At 42.7% G+C, this 22,813-nt stretch overlaps 2 pseudogenes across 1 annotated transcript in view; one reads left to right on the forward strand and one right to left on the reverse strand.

The window, feature by feature from the left end:
* Gm2381 (predicted gene 2381) overlaps positions 1-1,944 on the reverse strand; it is a 50,408-nt pseudogene extending 48,464 nt beyond the window's left edge. The window contains exon 1 of the transcript NR_046214.1: positions 1,834-1,944. The product of NR_046214.1 is annotated as a predicted gene 2381 (transcript). The remainder of the gene's footprint in view (positions 1-1,833) is intronic.
* On the forward strand, positions 13,267-15,379 carry Gm7211 (predicted gene 7211; annotated as a pseudogene).

Below are 22,813 nucleotides of genomic sequence, written 5' to 3' on the forward strand. Positions count from 1 at the left end.
GATCTAAACGAAGAATTCTCAACTGAGAAATACTGAATGGTCAAGAAGCACCTAAAGAAATATTCAACATCCTTAGTCATCATGGAAGTACAAATCAAAACAACCCTGAGATTCCACCTCACACCAGTCAGAATAGCTAAGGTTTAGGACTAGGGTGGGAGAAGATGCTGGCAAGGATGTGCAGAGGGAGAAGTACTCCTCAATTGTTGTGGGATTGTGGTCTAGTGCAACTGCTCTAGAGATTCCTCTGGCAGTTCCTCAGTGGACTGGATGTAGAATTGCCACTCCTGGGCATGTACCCAGGAGATGCTCCAACATATTGCAGGGACACGACACATGCTCCACTATGTTCATGGTAACCTTGTTTATAATGGCCAGAAGCTGGAAAGAACCCAGATGTCCTTCAACAGAAGAATGGATGCAAAAAAAAATATGGTACACTTACACAATGGAGTACTACTTAGCTATTAAAAACAATAACTTCATGCAATATCTATGCAAATGCATGGAGCTAGAGATTATCACAGTGAGGTAACCCAATCACAAAAGAACACAAATAATAAGTGGATGTTGGCCCCAAAGCTGGGAATGCCCAGGATACCATTCACAGAGCAAGTGAGGCTCGGGAAGAAGGAGGACTAAAGTGTGGATGCTTCAGTCCTTCTTAGAAGAGGAAACAAAATACTCACGGGAGGAAATACAGAGACAATGTGTGGAGCAGAGACTGAAGGAACGGCCATCCAGAGATTGCCCCACCTGAGGATCCATCCCATAAACAGTCACCAAACCCAACACTTCCCAGGCTGGGAAGTGCTTGTTGACTGGGGCCTGATATATCTGTCTCCTGAGAGGCTGTCAGGATCTGACAAATACAGAGGCTGAAACTCACAGCCTGGGAAGTGTTGGGAATTGGACTAAGCTCAGGGTCCCCAACGAAGGAGTTTGAGAGAAGACTGAAAGAGCTAAAGGGCTTTGCAACCCCCTGTGAGGAGCAGCAGTGTCTACCAACCAGAATCTCCAGAGCATAAACGTGGAGAAACTCATGGCTCCAGCCACATGGGTAGCTTTATTTGGCATCAGTGGGAAGAAAGGTGCTTGTTCCTGTGAAGGCTCGAGGTCCCAGTGTAGGGGAATGCTGGGTAGATGGCACAGAGGGTTTCAGGGGTGGAAGTGGTGGGAAGGGAACCAGGAAAGAGCATAACATTTGAAATGTAAACGGAGAAAATATCCAGTAAAAAATAAAATAAAGTTTAAAAAAACAAACGAAAGAACGAGCGAACAAACGAAATAAAAGAGTTAAGGAAGGAAAAAAAGAGAGAATATCATCTTTTATATTTATACTATGTCCTGGAGGGGAAGGGGATAACATGTGTGAAGTCAGCAGACAGTATTACACACTGGGATAAACTCGAGGAGTCTAAAACAGTGCTGCACAGCTTAATATTGGAGTGTGACCCAAGACAAGAGGTGACGTTTACAACTTTTTATATTAACTACAAATATATCTCACATCACAATGTTAAAACAAAGTGGAAAACCTTAAGAAGATACTGTAGAAACTAAGCATTTCTGTGTTTACCATTTTGCCAAGAATGTTTCAACACACAAGTCCATGCTCCAAATACTTGTGCAAATGCAGCCCCAGAGCAAAGTTATTCAGAGGTCACCTTCATGCTTTCTCTGGGAGCAGCTAAGACCACACCCACCCTCACATGTGGCCCTGTGCAGCTGCTGTGTGCGGTTAGCACTCAGCCCCAGGGAGGACTCACCATACTCGCTCCAGTTGTTCAATCGCCTGCCCCTTCCCATTGGAAGCAGCTGCCATATACTCACCATGTCGCGAAGTCAGAGCTCGCCTGAATTTCCCTCTCAGCATCCAGCAGTAGCACACAGAGCAGGACACACAAACCACTCCATTCTCCTCAGCTACAACATGGAACCAGCAGCAGGGAGACCGGAAGCACCTGCCTCCACTTCAGACTGGCAGGTCAGACTGAAGGCCTTGATTGGCCAGCGAGTCTTGAGTGACATAAGCAACTCCCTTAAGGTTAGAGTGTGATGAAGGGATACATTATAATGATTCCAGGCCCATATCCAACCCTTTTCCAGATAAGTAGGGTGAGAGTTCACTGAAGGGATAAGGCAAGGTGTTTGCTGTACCAGGCTTCCATTCCAGAGGGAGACCTTTTCCAGATCTGGAGAGACTTACATTTCAGTAGCATTTGTCACTGCCCTCTAACCCCCTATCCTTCTTGTTTCCAGCACTTTCCCTTTTCTCTCCTGTAATCAAGGCAGATAGCTTGCAGGGCCCACTATTTAACTTGCAGTGAAATAAACAATCCAGCCCATAGGGGAAGGACACCCAGAATATTAACAATTCAAGAGATTTTTAGGAAACACTAAGATTTTTGTTCTGTGGTTTCATGGTCGGGTCAGGTAAACTGCAGCTATGTTTCACCTGGTAGGCAACAGACTTTACACAGCCCCGGGAGAAAAGCAGGAAACCGAAGACAAACTCTACACAACACTATTGCTAGCCAGCACATCTTCCTTAGTGGGAAGAGGAAAAAAACCCACAGCTCTATTAATAAAGGTATCCTAATGGACAAAACTGATAGAACGGATCTCTCCATATATGTCGTAAGTGGAGTTATTGGAATGGCTTGCAAGGTGTGTCCAAGTACTCCAACAATGGCTGCCTGCAAATGGACAGATGAGGAATATATTTGTGCTTCAGTCCATGTGGCTGGATGTCTTGGCTGGTCTTCAGTATATACCAGAATTAGGAAGAAGTAGGCTCTAATGCAGGTTTTAAAAAGTGAACTTGCTAGCCAGAGGTAGGACATGAAGACAAGGAGAAAGAATTACCTACCATCTTTATAAATGTAGGCTGCTACCAGAAGGGGCGGCCTACATTAAAGGTATTTCCATTACTTCAAAAGATCCAGATTTTAAAAACGGGTTTTACAACGTAAAAAGCTATGATTAAGAAAAATCCCTCACAGTACCGAACTGTTGCAGTTTTAGTTAATTCCATGTAGAGCTAATCTGACCACCAAGAATAACCATCACAAGAGCCAAGACAGAAGAGCTGAAAAGAATTTTTTTTTTACTGTTGCAGGAAAGGAGAACCTGGGAGTTATTTCTAAACAGTGCTTTTATTTTATTTTTTATCAACAAAGGAAGCATAAGAATTCTACTTAGAACCAGGCAATGGTGGCACAGGCCTTTAATCCCAGCACTCGGGAGGCAGAGGCAGGCAGATTTCTGAGTTCAAGGCCAGCCTGGTCTACAAAGTGAGTTCCAAGACAACCAGGGCTACACAGAGAAACCCTGTCTCAAAAAAAAAACAAAAAAACAAAAAACAAAAAACAAAAAAAACAAAACCAAAAAAGTAAAAACAAAATAAAACAAAAAAAAAGTTGTACTGTTGGTTGAAGAGATGGCTCATCGGCCAAGAGCACTGACTGCTCTACCAGAGGACCTGAGTTCAATTCCCAGTAACCACATGGTGGCTCACAACCACCTGGTGAGATGTGATGCCCTCTTCTGGTGTGTCTGAAGACAGCTATTGTGTACGCATATACATAAAAATAAACAAATAAATCTTTTTAAAACAAAGTTGGACTGTGTTATATTATGATAAAACATCAAATCTTGAGAATAATGTAAAAAGCAAAGGTTAACATTTGGTGATGCTGTATTTGTTGACAAGATGTCAATTATAATATATAAATATGCATTATAATATATACATATGTATATATATATATATATACATATATATATATTTGAAATAGCAAACTGATCATTCTCCGTGGAGAAATCACACTTCAGAAAATTCATACAGCAGACTGTAGTGCAGGAAAGTGTGTAGTACAATTTCCTGCATAATGATCGATGTGGACACTGTGAGCTCTCAGATATGGGAAGGTGCTCATGAGAAGTATTAGAAAGATGGCTGAAGGGATTTACTGCTATGAACAGAACTTATGACCAAGGTAAATCTTAGAAAGGAGAATATTTAATTGGGGCTGTCTTACCGGTTCAGAGGTTCAATCCATTAGCATCAAGGCACGAGCATGGCAATGTTCAGGCAGCCATGGAGCAGGAAGAGTTGAGATTTCTTCTTTTTTTTTCTTTCTTTCTTTTAAAAAAATATTTATTTATTTATTTATTTATTTATTTATTTATTTATTATATGTAAGTACACTGCAGCCATCTTCAGACACTCCACTCCAGAAGATGGCATCAGGTTTCATTATGGATGGTTGTGAGCCACCATGTGGTTGCTTGGATTTGATCTCAGGACCTTTGGAAGAGCAGTCGGCAGGCGCTCTTAATCGCTGAGCCATCTCACCAGCCCAAATTAATTTTTTTTTTTTTGGTTTTTTCGAGACAGAGTTGCTCTGTGTAGCCCTGGATCTCCTGGAATTCACTCTGTAGTCCAGGCTGGCCTCGAACTCAGAAATCCGCCTGCCTCTGCCTGCCAAGTGCTGGGATTAAAGGCATGCACCACCAGGAAGTGGCTTTGAGATTTCTTCATCTTCATGTGAAGGCTGCTACTTGAATACTGGCCTCCAGGCAGCTAGGATAACGGTCTTAAAGCCCACACTGACAGTGACACACCTACTCCAATGGGGCCACAGGTTCTAATAGTAATACTCCCTGTGCTGAGCATATACAAACCATCACATTCCACTCCCTAGCACCCATAGACTTGTTCAAACATATGAGTCTATGGGAGCCATACCTAAACATAGAATAATGCAAAATACATTTAGTCTAAATTCAAAAGTCCCCATAGTCTAAAGCAGTCTTAAAACTGTTAAAAGTCCAAAGTTGAAAACCTCTTCTTAGATTCATCTAATCACATGTAATCCCCAAAGCAAGACACGAAACCAGCTAGGCAAACTCCAAACTCTACATCTCCATGTCTGATGTCAAAGGGGTCTTCCATATTTCTACTAGGATAGCCAATTAAGTCCCATTTAGAGCATTCCACTGTATTCCAAATCCAAAATCCCCAAATTCTTCCAAAGAAAACCATGGTCAGGCCTATCACTGCAATACCCCAGCCCCTGGTACCAACTTCTGTCTTAGGGTTTTACTGCTGTGAATAGAAAACAAGACCAAGGCAACCATTATAAGGACATTTAATTGGGGCTGGCTTACAGGTTCAGTCCATTATCATCAAGGCAGGGACATTTACCAACATCCAAGTGTGCACAGGAGACTCAGGGACTTGCCTTTACTAGGCGTGATGGTTTGTATATGCTTGGGCCAGGGAGTGGTACTATTGGAAGTTGTGGCTGTGTTGAAGTAGGTGTCTCACTGTGGGGGGTGGGCTATAAGACCCTCATCCAAGCTGTCTGAAAGTAGGGATTCTGCTAGCAGCCTTTGATGAAGATGTAGAACTCTCAGCTGCACCTGCAACGTACCTGCCTCCAAATACCAGATACACTGAATCTAATAGAAGAGAATGTGGGAAATAGCCTCAAACAGATTGGCACAGGAAAATTTTATGACGAGACCACCAATAGCTCAGGTCCTAAGATCAATGGTTGACATATGGAACCTCATGAAACTGAAAAGCTTCTGTAAGGCAAAAGAGACTGTCATCATGACACAATATCAACAGATAGATTGGGAAAATGTCTTTACTAACCCTACATCTGATAGAGGTTTAATATCCAAAACAGGTAAAGAGCTTATGATGTTAGACTGCAAAAACATAAATAACCCAATTAAAAAATAGGGTACAGGACTAAACAGAGAAATCTCAACAGAGGTATCTGGAACTGTCAAGAAGAAGCACCTAACATTCTTAGTCATCAGGGAAATGCAAATCAAAACCACTCTCTAAGATTCTCTGCCTTACACCAATAAGAATGGCTAAGATCAAAAATTCAAATGACAGCATATGCTGGCTAGGATGTAGAGAAAGAGTAATTCTAGTCCTTTGCTAGTGGAATTGCTAACTGGTACAACCACTCTGGAAATCAATCTGGTGTTTCCTAAGAAGATTGGAAATAATTCTACCTGAAGAACCAGTCATACAGCTTCTAGGGATATACCCAAAAGATACTCTAGCATACACCAGGACATATGTTCTACTCTGTTCATAGCACCCTTATTTGAAATAACCAGAAGCTGGAAACTACCCAGATGTCTGTCAACTGAAGAATGGATACAGAAAATGTGGTTATAATAATAATACATCTTTGGGCTGGAGTGAGTGGGGACTGAGCAAGCTGAGCTGATTGGAGTGAGTGGGGTTAGCCAGAGGGAGCAGGGTTGACTGTAGCAAGCAGAAGTTCTAAATTCAGTCCCCAACAACCACATGAAGGCTCACAACCATTGTTACAGCTATAGTGTACTCACATACATAAAATAAATAATCTAAAAAAAAGAAACAATCCTATTTATTCACTGAAACAACTCTACCATTCATTTGTAGTTCTGAGGAAGCATTCTGAACAAGTGTTTGGTCCTTGGAATAACACAATCCAAAACAGAAAAATAATAGCAGTATATAATTTTCATTAGAAATTAGGATTTACTCTTCAAATTGTCCTTACTTCCCCTATTCTTGGATGAAAATATGTTTACAATCTGAAAAGGAGACAATAGTTTACTTATGTGATGTATCAACTAATCGTATTTGAGCCCCACTGAGAAAATCTAGTGGGAAATGTCTGTTGTGTTCAAGGCCAGCAACCTGACCTTGATTACAATATGACGATGACCACAAGAACATCCAACATAGTTGTCTTCTAGGTTCCATGAATCGGCCATGGTCTATAAACCCATAATCACTCCTCTCTCTCTCTCTCTCTCTCTCTCTCTCTCTCTCTCTCTCTCTCTCTCTCTCTCTCTCTCTCCAGAAATGTTTGTTAAAAAAAAAATCTCAGCATAGTTACATTATTTGTCATTTCCAGACAATTCCTTTAGGAAGCAGTACTTCAAAATGAAGTGTCAAATAGAGACTAATAAAAACTAATAGAGACATGAAGAAGCATGAAATGTCCATATATATACATAATCCATCAAGCTGTGTTATGAGATATATAGTTGATTTTTTATTATCTCCTTATTACTTATCTTCCATATAGGTGAAAGTACTACTTTGGTTATATACATGAGGTATTTAATGTTACTTACTTTCTCTTCTCTTAAACATTATAACATTAACATTGTTAAAAGTATGTTGACAAAACAGGACACATACAGGGTACATCTTCTACCTTTGGACTTGTACTTAAGAGGCTGACACATGTAGATATAGAGTTCAAATGAAGCCTAACTAATTACTGATATCCTAGCCAGGCTAGATAACAAGCAAAAACATCTCAAGAGATTTTGTGAAAATATGGAAAATAAAAAGAGGCTGGACCCACCACCCTTTCCCAGACACCCTTATACAAAAAGTGAGGTCATACAATGCTGACATTTAATTAAATAATGGCTCGCTTGCATGGTGGGCATTTCATTCTATACATTTCAGCAGATCAATACCTATCATCAAATGACAGCACATAGAAAATGATAAAAGAGCCACAGAAGGAATCCATGAACCACAAAATAACATTCACTAAATGGATTTACCACACATAAAGCACACTTTATACTCCAAATGTTTCAAAATAGAAACCACATATTAGTGATTTTTTTCCATCCGTCTTGACTAAATATGGTAAATCATTTACTTGCTTCAAAGCTCTGATGAAAAAGAGGTGAAAGAAAAAATATTACTTTCTTGAAATTAGAGACAACTGTGATGTTAAAAGTCTTTCCTAAATTGTCTTCATAAATAGGGTTTTCTCTTTTTTTGAATTCTTCCATATTTCCAGACATTAATAGAGACTTGTATATAAATAGTACTAGAGGGCTGGAGAGATGGCTCAGAAGTTAAGAGCCTGGACCTCTGGAAGTGCAATCGGTACTCTTAACCACTAAACCATTATTCAATCAAATAAGGGTTTTGAATCTAGAGGGAAAAAAACCTGGTTGTTCTTTTTGAGGTCCAGAGTTCAATTTCCATAAAGTACATGGTGGCTCATAACCATCTACAATGAGATCTGGTGCTCTCTTCTGGTCTGCAGTCATATATGCAGACAGAACGCTATATGCATAATCAATCAATCAATCAATCAATTATAAAAAAAAAGACTAGAGACATGGTGGAACAATTAATATAATTTCAATCCCAAGACTAAGGTCATTTTTTTTAACTTCCCGTAATTCATGCTACACAAATACAGAAGGGCCTGTATATACTCACACAAAGAAACACTAACATCACATAATTAAAATTAAAGCAAATCATTAAACAAAATTTTACTCATGAGTGTTTTTCTACCGCAAATGTTCGTTGCTGAAAACTAGATGTTGAAACATCTAAATGCTTACTTAGAGTTTTTCTTCATAATGACTTACCACATGCAACAGAAAGGAAGCATGGATGCTGGAAGTCAAAGAACTACTCCTCTTCTTTCTTTCTTTTCTTGTTGTTGGGTTTTTTGTTTTGTTTTGTTTTTGTTTGTTTGTTTGTTTGTTTTTTCGAGACAGGGTTTCTGTGTATAGCCCTGGCTGTCCTGGAACTCACTTTGTAGACCAGGCTGGCCTCGAACTCATAAATCTGCCTGCCTCTGCCTCCCGAGTGCTGGAATTAAAGGCGTGAGCCACCACGCCCCGCTGGATTACTCCTTTTCTGTTGGCGCTATCTTTAGGGGAAATTTGGGATATCCTGCCCTCCTGGAGCGAATCTGTCACTGGGAGTGGCCTTTGAATGTTTGCATTCACATCACATTTCAGTTCCCATGCTCCACTTCACGCTTCTGGTTGAGGATGGGAGCTCTGGGCTTCCTGCTTTAGCTGCCATGTCTGACACTTGTTGCTGGGCCAATTTCATGGTGATTCATATTCCTCTGGAACCATTAGCAAGATTAAACTCTTGTAAAGATTGCCTGACACATTGTGTTTGGTCCCTGTAACAGGAAAGACACTTCTACACGTCCATAAAGTTTTATATCTCGGTAAGTTATTTTATGCAATTGAGAGAACTGTGAATCACCATGTGGTTGCTAGGAATCGAACTCAGGACTTCTGGAAAAGCTGTCTGCAATGGGACCCTTTGCCCTCTTCCGGTGTGTCTGACAACAACAGTGTACTCATATAAATAACATAAATAAATCTTTAAAAAGAAAAAAGAAAAAATAAGGTAGAACTGTGAAATCTAAATGGTTTGCCTTACCATTTACATTTATAGGGCTGTTGTCTATATGAAATCCTAGGTGCAAACAAAATAAAAACAAACATGATAATGCTAGAAAAGATTGATGATACTTGCCAGATTTATTTTTCTCTAGAATAAAAAAACCTTATTTAATTGAATAATGGTTCAGCGGTCAAGAGCACCGATTGCTCTTCCAGAGGTCCTGAGTTCAATTCCCAGCAATTACTGGTGGCTCAAAGCCATCTGTAATAGGATCTGATGCCCTCTTCTGGTGTGTTTGAAGACAGCAATGGTGTACTCATATACATTAAATAAATAAATAAATGAAAAAAGTTAAGTGTATATTCATTGACAATATATTCATATAATTCTGATGCTTCCCACAATCAATCCATGGCATTGATGTTATAATACTATTACAAAGCCATTTTAGAAGAAAAATGAAAACAAGGTCACCCCACGCCATTTTGAAAGAACAACATGCACCTCATTTATCTCCATTTGAGGACCCCATTGTCTCCATTTAAGGACCAGGCCTGATTTCAAAAAAGGCCATAAAGCACCAGCATCAGGAATAGCCTGTAAGTCCCAGAAGCTAAGTCATACGGCTTCAGTATTAAGAACAGAACATACAATCCAGAACAAGTTCATAAAACCCCACCCCAAAAAACAGCCTGGGGATAACCACAAAAATGGAGAAATATCTCAGAATTTGTCCTAGGCAGCCCTATTTCATCACATGGTTGAACATTCAAGACATAAGAATGCAGACCACTAAATACTTATGATCGTCTAGCAGCCACCAGTGAAATTTTAGATTAGCTAATCCTTCTAGAGAGTTCTCCCAGTTCCCTGTAAGAAGGCCTGCACACATTTGTCTGAGATCTCCATTTTAGAGAATGGTTGACCCCACATGCTGGTTGTTTCTGCAGAATAAATGCTCTTTGGTTTTGCATTCTATCTGGGTCTTGGTCTTCACTCGTGGATTTTCGGACCCTGACAATTTCTGTGTGGTTTGAATAAGATATCGCCATGAAAAGAAATGCTTCTTATTATCAAACACACAGAAAGACAAGCCAAACAACTAACAGGAGTGAGTTCAGAGAAATGATGTGACTAATTGGTAATTACAAAAAAAGGTGGCCAAGCTGGGTATATTGGTTCATGCACTCAGCAGGCAGAAGGAGGGGCATCTCATTGAGATGGAGTCAGCTTTCTCTGTGCAAGACATTTCAGGATACCCAGAGATACTTATTAAAATCCAGTCTCCTCCTCAAAAATCAATAAAGCAAACAAATAGATAGAAAGAGCTCAGAGGCTTTCATTGAAGTGTCTATAAAGATTTATGCATTCACTTTAGTTCTGTCTACATTTCCCATAAACCTCATGTGTCCCAGTTTTAAACTGAAAAATTAAGAAGATCCCACCAAAAGAGAATACATTTTAAAACAGTTACAAATGAACAGATGAAAACACTGGCAATTTGAATGTTGATCATAAACTACACAGGGTCAAAAAGATGGCTCAGTGATGAAGAGCTCTGACTTACAAATAAGTGCATACCTGGGGGCTCACAACTACTTATAAGTCCAAGTTCAGAGTTTCTGAAGCAATCTCCTGACTGTGGTGAGGGGGAGACAAAGCACAAATGGTACATATGTGTGCATACAGGCAAAAGACTCATCGTCATATTTTAAAAAAATGTAAACAAGTCAGAAGAAAGTCACACACCTGAAATCCAGTAACTCTGAAGTCACCTGCAGTATTAATGACATAAATACCCATCTAACTGGAAAAAATGATATTCTCTGCTAAATTTCAAAATTCTAAGGTATGGGTGACGCTCAGTACAACAGTGCATGCCAGACTTGATGAGTTCAAAAAATATAGTCCAGACCTATGAGCCAATAATAAAAAAACCACCTCCATTCAGCCATCCTTTTCCTGATGTATCTGCGCCACAGGGACCCAGTCATAGGCCATGCATTCCAGAACACCAGGGAGGCTTATGAAAGATCACTCCCTCTCAATTTTTATTTTTTTATTCACTTACATCCTGATCACAGCCCCTTCCCTCATCGGTTCCCAATCCCACTCTTAGAAATACTTCTCCCTGCCGTGCGTGGTGGTGCATGCCTTCAATCCCAGCACTTGGGAGGCAGAGGCAGGCAGATTTCTGAGTTCCAAGGCCAGCCTAGTCTACAAAGTGAGTTCCAGGACAGCCATGGCTGGAAAGAGAAACCTTGTGTTGAAAAAAAAAAAAACAAAACAGAAGAAGAAGAAGAAGAAGAAGAAGAAGAAGAAGAAGAAGAAGAAGAAGAAGAAGAAGAAGAAGAAGAAGAGGAAGAAGAAATACTTCTCCCTATTGTTCTCGCTTCTCCTCAGAAAGTGGGATTTTCCCTTTGGGTAGCATCCTACCCTGGGGCATCTATTCCTTTAAAGAAAAAAACATACCTGCAAATAACAGGGATATAAGAAAGATTAGAATTTAAACCAGAGGCCCAGAAAATATTTTCAAAGGAATTATGGAAGAAAAATAACCTAAATTCAAGAAGGGCATGCCTACCAAGGTATAAGAAGAAATCAAAACACCAAAGAGATGGGACCAGAAAGGAGAGTTTTCTCATCATATAATAATCAATATGCTAAACATAGGGAACAAAGAAAGAATTTTAAAAGGTATAAGAGAATAAGACCATGTAATTTATGAAAGCAGACCTATTTGAATTATAACTGACTTCTCAATGGCGACCTAAAGCCACAAGGGCTTGGAAACATATGCTACAGACTCTAAGAAATGGCACAGATGCCATCTAAGATAACTATAGTCCGTAAAATTTTGTATAAGTATAAATGGAGAAAAAAGTCACTATCTGCCAAGAAATGCATCAGTACAGAAGGTTCTAGAAGAAGAAATCTAAACCAATGAGGTTATCTACATACATGAAAACACAGTAAATACATAATTACACGTAGGCAAAACCAAAGTATGCAAGAACACACACACACACACACACACACACACACACCAACAATGGCAACAACAAAATAACAAGAATAAATGGCTACCATTTCTTGACATCTTTCAACACAGTGGCATCAGCTCCCCAATAAAAAGACACCGATTAATAGAATGGATGTTTAACCAGGACTAATCCTTCTGCTTCATACAAGAAACAACCTCCAGTGTTAAGAATAGACATTTCCTGAAGGTAAAAGTATGGAAAAATAGTCTAAGGAAAGGGATCTAAGAAGCAAGCTGGTGTAGCTATTTTAATATCTAACAAAATAGATTGTAAACAAAAATTAGTCAAAAGAGATGCATCCAAGGAAAAATCCACCAAGATAACATTTCAAATTTTAACATCAATGACTTAAACAAAAAGTCTTCCACCTTTGTTAATGAAGAAGCTTTGAAGCTAAAATCACACATTAATTCTCACGTCTGATAGTACAAGACTTCACTATCCCACTTACATCAATGGACAGGTGCTCCAGATAAAAACTAAACAGGGAAATAATGGAACTAACAGATATTATACACCAAAAGTATCTAGGATACAGTTCGGCCCTCCCTCCCACATCCAGGTCTCTCCAACCATAGGGCCTTGACATAGCTGCAGGGCTAGGGGTAGGGGGGAGCAGCAGCGCGGGGCGGGGCCGTTCAGGGAGAGCGGCCATGCTGCCCAGAGCAAGAACGCGCTTGCACAGGGCCGCGCTAGAGGTGTGGAGGCGCTAGGGGCGGGAGTGCGCCCAGGAGGTAGAACAGTGTTGTCTCCACGCCCGCCAGGTCCTTAGCTTGGTATCCAGTGGCTGGGGTTCGGGGAGGAAGGCCCAGTCAAATGGGGCGGGAAGCGATGAGTCCTGGGCTCCTCCTCGGTCTACCACAGTCTACCTCGGTCTACTGGCTCTCCAACTCCTGCTCGGACGCCGGGATGATTTGAGCCAGGAGGGCTCTGAGAACCTAGGGAACAGACCCAGCCCGGCTCCTCCCCTCCTCTGCCCTTACCCCACTGCTGTCATCGCAGCCGCCCTGGGCTGCTCTGGACCTAGAGGATCAAGTCATAATGGGAGCATTTTTAGACAAGCCAATGATGGAAAAGCATAATGCCCAGGGGCAGGGGGATGGGTTGCGATATGGCCTAAGCAGCATGCAAGGTTGGCGAGTTGAAATGGAGGATGCACATACAGCTGTGATCCGTTTGCAAAGTGGATTTGAGACATAGCCTTCTTATTTTTTCTGTATATGATGCTGGTTCTCAGGTTGCCAAATACTGGTGTGAGCACTTGTTAGATCACATCACCAAGAACCAGGATTTTAGAGGGTCTGCAGAAGCACCTTCTGTAGAAAAAGGAAAGAATGGTTTTTCTGGAGATTGATGGACATATGAGAGTTATGTCAGAGAAGAAACATGGTACAGATAGAAATGGGTCAACTGCTGTGGGTGTCTTAAGTTCTCCCCAAAATACTTACTTCATTAACTGTAGAGACTCGAAGTCAGCTTCCAAAGGTCCTGAATTCAAATCCCAGCAACCTCATGGTGGCTCACAACCACTCGTAATGAGATCTGACACCCTCTTCTGGTGCGTGTGCGACAGCCACAGTGTACTTATTTATAATAAATAAATCTTTGGGCCAGAGCGAGCAGGGACCGAGGGAGCAGAATTGACCAGTGTGAGCGGGGCGACTGGAGCGAGCAGAGGTCCGAAATTCAATTCCCAGCAACCACATGAAGGCTCACGACCATCTGTACAACTACAGTGTATTCATATACAATTAATAAATCAGTCTTTAAAAAAAAAAACTGTGGAAACTCAAGAGGTTTACTTTAGAAGACCATAAACCAAATTCTCTGAAAAAGAACAAATTCAGAATGCAGGGGGCTCGATGATGATTCAGCGTGTCAATGGCTCTCTGGCTGGGGATTTCGATTACAAATGTGTCCATCGCAAAGGTCCCACAGAGCAGCCTGTCTCACCAAGCCCGAAGTCCATGATATTGAAAGGTCTGAAGAAGAATATCAGTTGATCATTCTTGCATATGATGGTATCTGGGACGTCACTGGAAACGAAGAGCTCTGTGACTTTGTGAGATCCAGACTTGAAGTCACTTATGACCATGAGGAAGTTTGTGATGAAGCAGTAGACACCTGTTTGTATAAGGAAAGTCGAGACACCGTAAGTGCGATTTTGATCTGTTTTCCAAATGCACCTAAAGCCTCAGCAGAAGCGGGGAAGAAGGAGGCGGGGCTGAGCGAGTACCTGGAAAGCAGAGGAGAAGAAATCATAAGAAGCAGGGGGAAGGCGTCCCTGATTTAGTCCACGTGATGTGCACGGTAGCCATTGAGCACATCCGCAGCCTCCCACCAGGGGGTGAATTGGCAAGCAAGCAGAAAGTAATTGAAGCCATTTACAATAGACTAAATACTTACAAAAATGACGACAATGATTCTACATCAACTGATGACATGTGGTAAAGCTGCTCATCTAACCATGGTTCACCTTTGCCTCCAAAGGAGAAACCAGCTCACCCTTGACGAGTCTTTAGCATCCATCATCGACTTTAAGGAAGGGGTCTGATATGGGTGAGGACTGCAGCTTCAGAGATGGAACAGCTATCCCAGAATGGGTTTCCTTCCTTCCTTCCTTCCTTCCTTCCTTCCTTCCTTCCTTCCTTCCTTCCTTCCTTCCTTCCTTTCTTTCTTTCTTTCTTTCTTTCTTTCTTTCTTTCTTTCTTTCTTTCTTTCTTTCAAGATTTATTTTATTTATATGAGGATACTGTAGCTATTTCCAGTATACACACCAGAAGAGGGTATCAGATCTCCTTACTGATGGTTGTGAGCCACCATGTGGTTGCTGGGAATTGAAGTCATGACCTTTGGAAGAGCAGTCAGTGCTTTATCCACTGAATCGTCTCTCCAGCACCCGGGTGTTCTTCTTCTTTTTTTTATTGTAAATTTGAGACTTATGTAAGTGTGATTTCAAACCATAATTTGTGTTGTAAATCAGAGTCCAGCCGTTTTTGTTGTATGATTTTGGTTTTTGTGAAGTGTAATTGTCCTTGTACAAAGTGCTCATTTTTAATAATGAACTCCTTTAAAATCACTATCAATGATAAAGGAAATTTGCCTTGTTGTGTGATACACACACACACAAAGTATCTAGGTAATATTTACAAAATATTTTGTTCAAATACTATATATATATATATATATATATATATATATATATATATATATATATATCATGTTTTTAGTGGTTCATGAAACTTTCTCCAAAATTGAACACATATTTGCACACAATAAAAGTCTCAAAACAAAAAACCAAAAATAACGCCAAACCTGAGAAGGCTAGAGAGATGACTCAGCAGTTAAGAACAATGACTGCTCTTCCAAAGGTCTTAAGTTCAATTCCCAGCAACCACATGGTAGCTCACAACCATCTATAACAAGATCTGATGCCCTCTACTGATGTGTCTGAAGACAGCAAGAGTGTACTCATATAAATAAATCTCTAAAAACATTTGAAAAAAAATGAAATAAGCCACTGTATCCTACTAGACCATCATGGATTAAAGCTGGATACCAAAAACAACACATACAACAAAATTTTATAAACTGAAAAACTATTTACTGAATGAAAAAATTTTCACAACATAAAGAGAAATATTAAAGACTTTCTAGAATTCAATGAAAATGAATACACAGAATACGGGAATCTATGGGATACAATTAGGAATAAAGAGGTGGTAAAAGAAAAACTCACTTATACTAGTGAATATCAGCATACCTAAAAGTGTAAATCAAAATGTAATAAGCACTACCAATAGAGTAGGCAGCATGAAATTGCTGAATTGAAGTTGATATCAATAAAACAAAACAGGGAGAATACAAAGAATCAATAAAACAAAAGAATTGGTTCTTTGAGAAAATCAGCAACCATTTTCCAAACTAACTAGAAGACACAGAAAGAATATTCAAATGTATAGGGAAACACATGCATATAGGAAATTCATCCTGAATGAAGTAAAAGATACCCAGAAAGATGAATATGGTGTGAATTTACTTATAAATAAATATTAGATATTCGTGAAGTGATAATTAAGTTAAAATTCCACAGATAAAAGCAATATTTAAAAGGAGGAAAGGAAAGAAAGAAAGAGAGAGAGAGAGAGAGAGAGAGAGAGAGAGAGGAAGGAAGGAAGGAAGGAAGTGTGGGAAGTCGCCCTCATATTCGCCGTTGCAAGATGGCGCTGACATCCTGTGTTCTAAGTGGTAAACAAATAATCTGCGCATGTGCCAAGGGTAGTTCTCCACTCCATGTGCTCTGCCTTCCCTGTGACGACAACTCGGCCGATGGGCTGCAGCTAATCAGGGAGTGACACGTCCTAGGCGGAGGATAATTCTCCTTAAAAGGGACGGGGTTTCACCATTCTCTCTCTTGCTCTCTGGCTCCTGAAGATGTAAGCAATAAAGCTTTGCCGCAGAAGATTCCGGTTTGTTGCGTCTTTCCTGGCCGGTCGCGAACGCGTGTAAGAAGGAAGGAAGGAAGGAAGAAAGGAAGAAAGAAAGAAAGAAAAAAGAAGATGAAAGAGCATGGATCTCCTTGGAAAGGGGACATAGAACAGATTCTGGGAGCAGATGGGGTGTGGGTTTGGACAGGAGCAGGAGGGGTCAGAATGTGGAAGATGGAGTGAGGGGAGCTGCAGGGAGAGACTGCTAGAATTAGGAAGCATTTGGAGGCTATTGTGTAAACCTAGCTCTGTGGCAATTTCTTGGAATCTATGAAGGTGACCCTAGTGAGAACTGGTAGTGGAAGATACGATTTCTGAACTGGCTAGCTTCTACAGACAGACAGGACTTCCAGTGGTAGGACTGGGTGACATTCAGTTGAGTTGTTGGCCTAGGAGGGCATGTGGGGAACACTAAGCAAATCAGGCTGTTGCTTTCTGAAAACTGAAAGTGATGCCCATTGTTCAGAAAATCTTCCATTTCCTGAGGTCAAGTGCATGCAGGCTTGGAGCCTTCACCCTTATGCTCTATTCTCGCTGTGGTGAGAAGGCACTCTATAGGCCATGGAAAGAAAAACTTGGAGACTAACACAGCTAAAACATAAAACCCTCCACCTACAAGATATGCTGGCGCATGGTGGCACAGAACATATGAGAAAGTGACTATTGTAGGTTTTCTAGCAGGCTTGTACTGCCATCCTGCTATCTCGTATTAAGGTAACACTTCAGGCTTCAGATCAAGTGTCTTTGATCTAGCTCAAGAAAGTTACTTATTTTTAATTAAGTTACTCTCTAATTTTTGTTCTACTGATTTAATCTAGCATTCCTCCTCACCATAGCCTCCTTATCTAAGTCTCTTTTATGTGAATTAAGAGAGAAAGACAGGGGGCTAGAGAGATGGCTCAGTGGTTAAGAGCACTGACTGCTCTTCTCAAGGTCCTGAGTTCAAAGCCCAGCAACCACATGGTGGTTCACAACCATCTGTAATGAGATCTTGATGGCTTCTTCTATTGTGCGTGAAGACAGCTACCATGTACTTAGATATAATAATAATAAAATCTAAAAAGAAAAAGAGAGAAAGACAAAAATAATTTCTACTTCTTTATGCTAATTTTTCAAAGAGAGTCATAGAAAAAGCAGTCATTACTGAGCACATTATAATTCTGTGTGATAATTAAAGCAAAATTATACAAGGTACAAATGCCCTGCTACAGTATTTTCCTTTTTTTTTTAAACACAGAAAATATTTTTTAAAACCTTACTCTTAGCCGGGCATGGTGACTCACGCCTTTGATCCCAACACTCTGGAGGCAGAGGAAGGCAAATTTCTGAGTTCGAGGCCAGCCTGGTCTACAAAGTAAGTTTCAGGACAGCCAGGGATATACAGAGCAACCCTGTCTCGAAATACCAAAAAAACAAAACAAACAAACAAACAAACAAACAAAATCCTTACTCTTCTTACTCTTTATTTCCTTTAGAGGCTTCACTTTATTATGCCCCTTTACAAACCATTTCTACTTGTTCCTCTTTACCACTCCTACACGTAGTATTTATTCCTTTTACAAACATTTTTGGTGGTGGTGGTGTTTTTAAAGACAGGGTTTCTCTGTGTAGCCCTGGCTGTCCTGGAACTCACTCTGTAGACCAGGCTGGCCTTCAACTCAGAAGTTCGCCTGCCTCTGCCTCCCAAGTGCTGGGATTAAAGGCGTGCGCCACCACTGTCCAGACAAACTCTAAAACTCTGTTCTCTGGGGAACATTCTGTTATGAGCATATATTATAAACTCTGAGGTCTAGAATTTCAGCTTCTCTGACTCTACCATTCTGCTGCACACTTCTGAGGCTGGGATGATCCTGGCCTGGATTCTCTCAACCAGCTCCCAGGTCTGGAAATCGTGGAGAATCTTGATCTCGTGCCTAATCTGGATCTCAGGGCTAAGCCTGGATTTCAGGCTTTATGTTTTTACGCCAAATATTGGAGAATTTTGCGATCCCATTTGAGGGTAAATTAAGACATGGCGACATCAATATATTTTAAAACGGTCGCCCTTCTGCTGGGGTAGTCTCTCAGCTAGCAACTAACTTAAATTGACTTCCCAAATGCGCGGGCACTTTCTCTCTTCCCCCACCCCCCATCCCCGCATGGTTCTCACTACCTAACAACCTACTCCATTCTGTTGAAGAATAAAAAATTACTGAACTCTTCCTCACCCCAGAGCCCGACCCCTCCCATCTAGAGAGTGTTCCCAGAACACTCCTGAACTCTTCACCCCAGAATGCATTCCTGAACTCCTCACCCTAGAGTTCAAACCCTCCCAACTAAAGACTGTTCCAAGAACATTTTTGAGATAAGAGCCTCCTGGAACAACCTCAGAATGAACCGGGTACATTGCCAAATAATAGGACATGACCCCTTAGTTACGTAGAATCCCTTGGCAGAACCCCTTGTCCCTTGGCAGAACCCCTTAGTTATGTAAACTTGTACTTTCCCTACCCCGCTCTCCCCCCTTGAGTTTTCCTATATAAGCCTGTGAAAAATTTGGCTGGTCGTCGATTCTCCTCTACACCACTAGGTGTATGAGTTTCGACCCCAGAGCTCTGGTCTATGTGCTTTCATGCTGTTGCTTTATTAAATCTTGCCTTCAACATTTTGAGTTCGGTCTCAGTGTCTTCTTGGGTCCGCGGCTGTCCCGAAGCTTGAGTGAGGGTCTCCCTTCGGGGGTCTTTCATTTGGGGGCTCGGTCCAGGATCAGCGCGACCACCCAGAGACCCTAGACCCACTTTAAGGTAAGATTCTTTGACCTGTCTTGGTCTGGTGTCTGTGTTCTGTTTCTAAGTTTGGTGCGATCGCAGTTTCGGTTTTGCGGACGCTCAGTGAGACCGCGCTCCGGGAGGGAACGCGGGGTGGATAAGGATAGATGTGTCCAGGTGTCCACTGTCCGTTCGCCCTGGGAGACGTCCCAGGAGGAACAGGGGAGGACCAGGGACGCCTGGTGGACCCCTTTGGAGGCCAAGAGACCATCTGGGGTTGCGAGATCGTGGGTTCGAGTCCCACCTCGTGCCTTGTTGCGAGATCATGGGTTCGAGTCCCACCTCGTGCAGAGGGTCTCAATCGGCCGGCCTTAGAAAGGCCATCTGATTCTCTGAGTTGCTTGTGGTCGGCGCGAAGTCGCCGCTGCTTTTGGTTTCTTTTTTGTCTTAGTCTCGTGTTCGCTTTTGTTGTGTCTACTATTATTCTGGAAATGGGACAATCTGTGTCCACTCCCCTTTCTCTAACTCTGGAGCATTGGAAGGAGGTGCAGGTCAGAGCCCACAACCAGTCGGTGGAGGTCAGAAAGGGTCCGTGGCAGACCTTTTGCGCCTCCGAGTGGCCGACGTTTGGAGTGGGCTGGCCACCAGAAGGTGCTTTTGACTTGTCACTAATCGCCGCCGTCAGGTGAATTGTTTTTCAGGAGGAAGGGGGTCACCCTGATCAGATCCCCTACATTGTGACCTGGCAGAATCTCGTCCAATTCCCACCTCCGTGGGTCAATCCTTGGACCCCAAATTCTTCGAAACTGACGGTCGCGGTTGCCCAGTCTGATGCAGCTGGAAAGTCCAGCCCGTCAGCTCCCCCCAAGATTTATCCAGAGATTGACGACCTCCTCTGGATGGACTCCCAACCTCCCCCTTATCCCCTGCCCCAGCAGCCACCTGCAGCTGCCCCACCACAGGGACCAATAGCGAGAGGGGCTCAGGGACCAGCGGGGGGGACTCGGAGCTGACGAGGCCAAAGCCCCGGGGAGGAAGGGGGGCTGGATTCAACAGTTGCCTTACCACTTTGAGCACATGTGGGAGGGCCAGCGCCAGGACCCAATGATCTCATTCCTTTACAGTACTGGCCTTTTTCCTCTTCTGATTTATATAATTGGAAAACTAACCACCCTCCTTTCTCAGAGAACCCCCCTGGGCTTACTGGGCTCCTTGAGTCACTTATGTTCTCCCATCAACCCACTTGGGATGATTGTCAGCAGTTTTTGCAGGTTCTTTTTACCACAGAAGAAAGAGAAAGAATCCTGATGGAGGCGAGAAAAAATGTTCTGGGAGAGGACGGCACACCCACTGCCCTCCCTAACCTCGTGGACGAGGCTTTCCCCTTGAACCGCCCCAACTGGGACTATAACACCGCGGAAGGTAGGGGATGCCTCCTTGTCTATCGCCGGACTCTAGTGGCAGGTCTCAGAGGAGCCGCTAGACGGCCCACCAATTTGGCTAAGGTAAGAGAGGTCTTGCAGGGGCAGACTGAACCACCCTCAGTCTTCCTTGAGCGTCTAATGGAGGCATATAGGAGGTACACCCCTTTTGACCCCTTGTCAGAGGGGCAGAGAGCCGCTGTAGCCATGGCCTTCATTGGTCAGTCCGCTCCCGACATTAAGAAAAAGCTGCAAAGGCTGGAGGGGCTCCAAGATCATACGCTCCAAGATTTAGTAAAAGAAGCAGAGAAAGTCTATCATAAGAGGGAAACAGAAGAAGAGAGGCAGGAGAGAGAGAAGAAAGAAATGGAGGAGAGGGAAAATAGACGGGATCGCCGTCAGGAGAGAAATTTGAGTAAAATTTTGGCCGCAGTTGTAAATGATAGACAGACAGGAAAAGGTAAAATAGGGCTCCTGGGCAACAGGGCAGTGAAACCGCCAGGTGGCAGAAAGATACCACTGGAAAAAGACCAATGCGCTTATTGCAAAGAGAAAGGACACTGGGCTAGAGATTGCCCTAAAAAACGGGAGCGATCCAAGGTCCTGACCCTAGAAGATGATTAGGGAAGTCGGGGCTCAGACCCCCTCCCTGAGCCTAGGGTAACTTTGTCCGTGGAGGGGACTCCCGTCAACTTCCTGATAGACACCGGAGCAGAGCATTCAGTACTCACTAGCCCCCTAGGCAAGCTAGGCTCTAAAAAGACCATGGTGATTGGAGCCACTGGTAGTAAATTTTACCCCTGGACGACCGAACGAGCCCTACAGATAAACAAGAACATAGTGACCCATTCCTTCCTGGTGATACCTGAGTGTCCTGCTCCCCTCTTGGGGCGCGATCTGCTAACCAAACTAAAGGCTCAAGTCCAATTTACTTCAGAAGGCCCACAAGTAAGCTGGGGAAAAGCCCCCGTTGCCTGCCTTGTCCTCAACACAGAGGAAGAATATCGGTTGCATGAAGAGCAACCCAAAAATGCAGTCTCTTCAGGCTGGCTAACTGCGTTCCCCAATGTCTGGGCAGAACAAGCAGGAATGGGGTTGGCTAAACAAGTGCCTCCGGTTGTGGTAGAACTTAAAGCTGATGCCACCCCCATCTCGGTAAGACAATACCCCATGAGCAAGGAAGCTAGGGAGGGCATCCGGCCTCATATCCAGAGGTTGCTAGACCAAGGAGTTTTAGTGGCCTGTCAGTCCCCCTGGAATACACCACTTCTGCCAGTTCGAAAACCAGGGACTAATGACTATCGCCCGGTGCAAGACCTCCGGGAAGTTAACAAAAGGGTCCTGGACATTCACCCCACAGTCCCGAACCCGTACAATTTATTAAGCTCTCTCCCACCTGAGAGAACATGGTATACAGTCCTAGACTTAAAAGATGCCTTCTTTTACCTGCGCTTGCACCCTAAGAGTCAGCTCCTGTTTGCCTTTGAATGGAGGGACCCAGAGGGCGGACACACTGGTCAACTAACCTGGACTAGGCTACCACAGGTGTTCAAAAATTCCCCCACCCTGTTTGACGAGGCCCTCCATCGGGATCTCGCGCCTTTTCACGCTCGAAACCCTCAGCTTACCCTACTACAGTATGTGGATGATCTCTTGGTCGCGGCGGCCTCGAAGGAGCTGTGTCACCAGGGAACTGAGAGGCTCCTCACAGAACTGAGTGACTTGGGGTATCGAGTTTCGGCTAAAAAGGCACAAATCTGTCAAACTGAGGTAACCTACCTGGGGTATACCCTCCGAGGGGGTAAAAGATGGCTCACAGAAGCCCGGAAGAAGACTGTTATGATGATCCCCTCTCCAACCACCCCACGGCAGGTACGTGAGTTTCTGGGGACTG

Source organism: Mus musculus, chromosome 7, assembly GCF_000001635.26.
Source record: "Mus musculus strain C57BL/6J chromosome 7, GRCm38.p6 C57BL/6J".
In the NCBI taxonomy this organism is placed as follows: domain Eukaryota; kingdom Metazoa; phylum Chordata; class Mammalia; order Rodentia; family Muridae; genus Mus; species Mus musculus.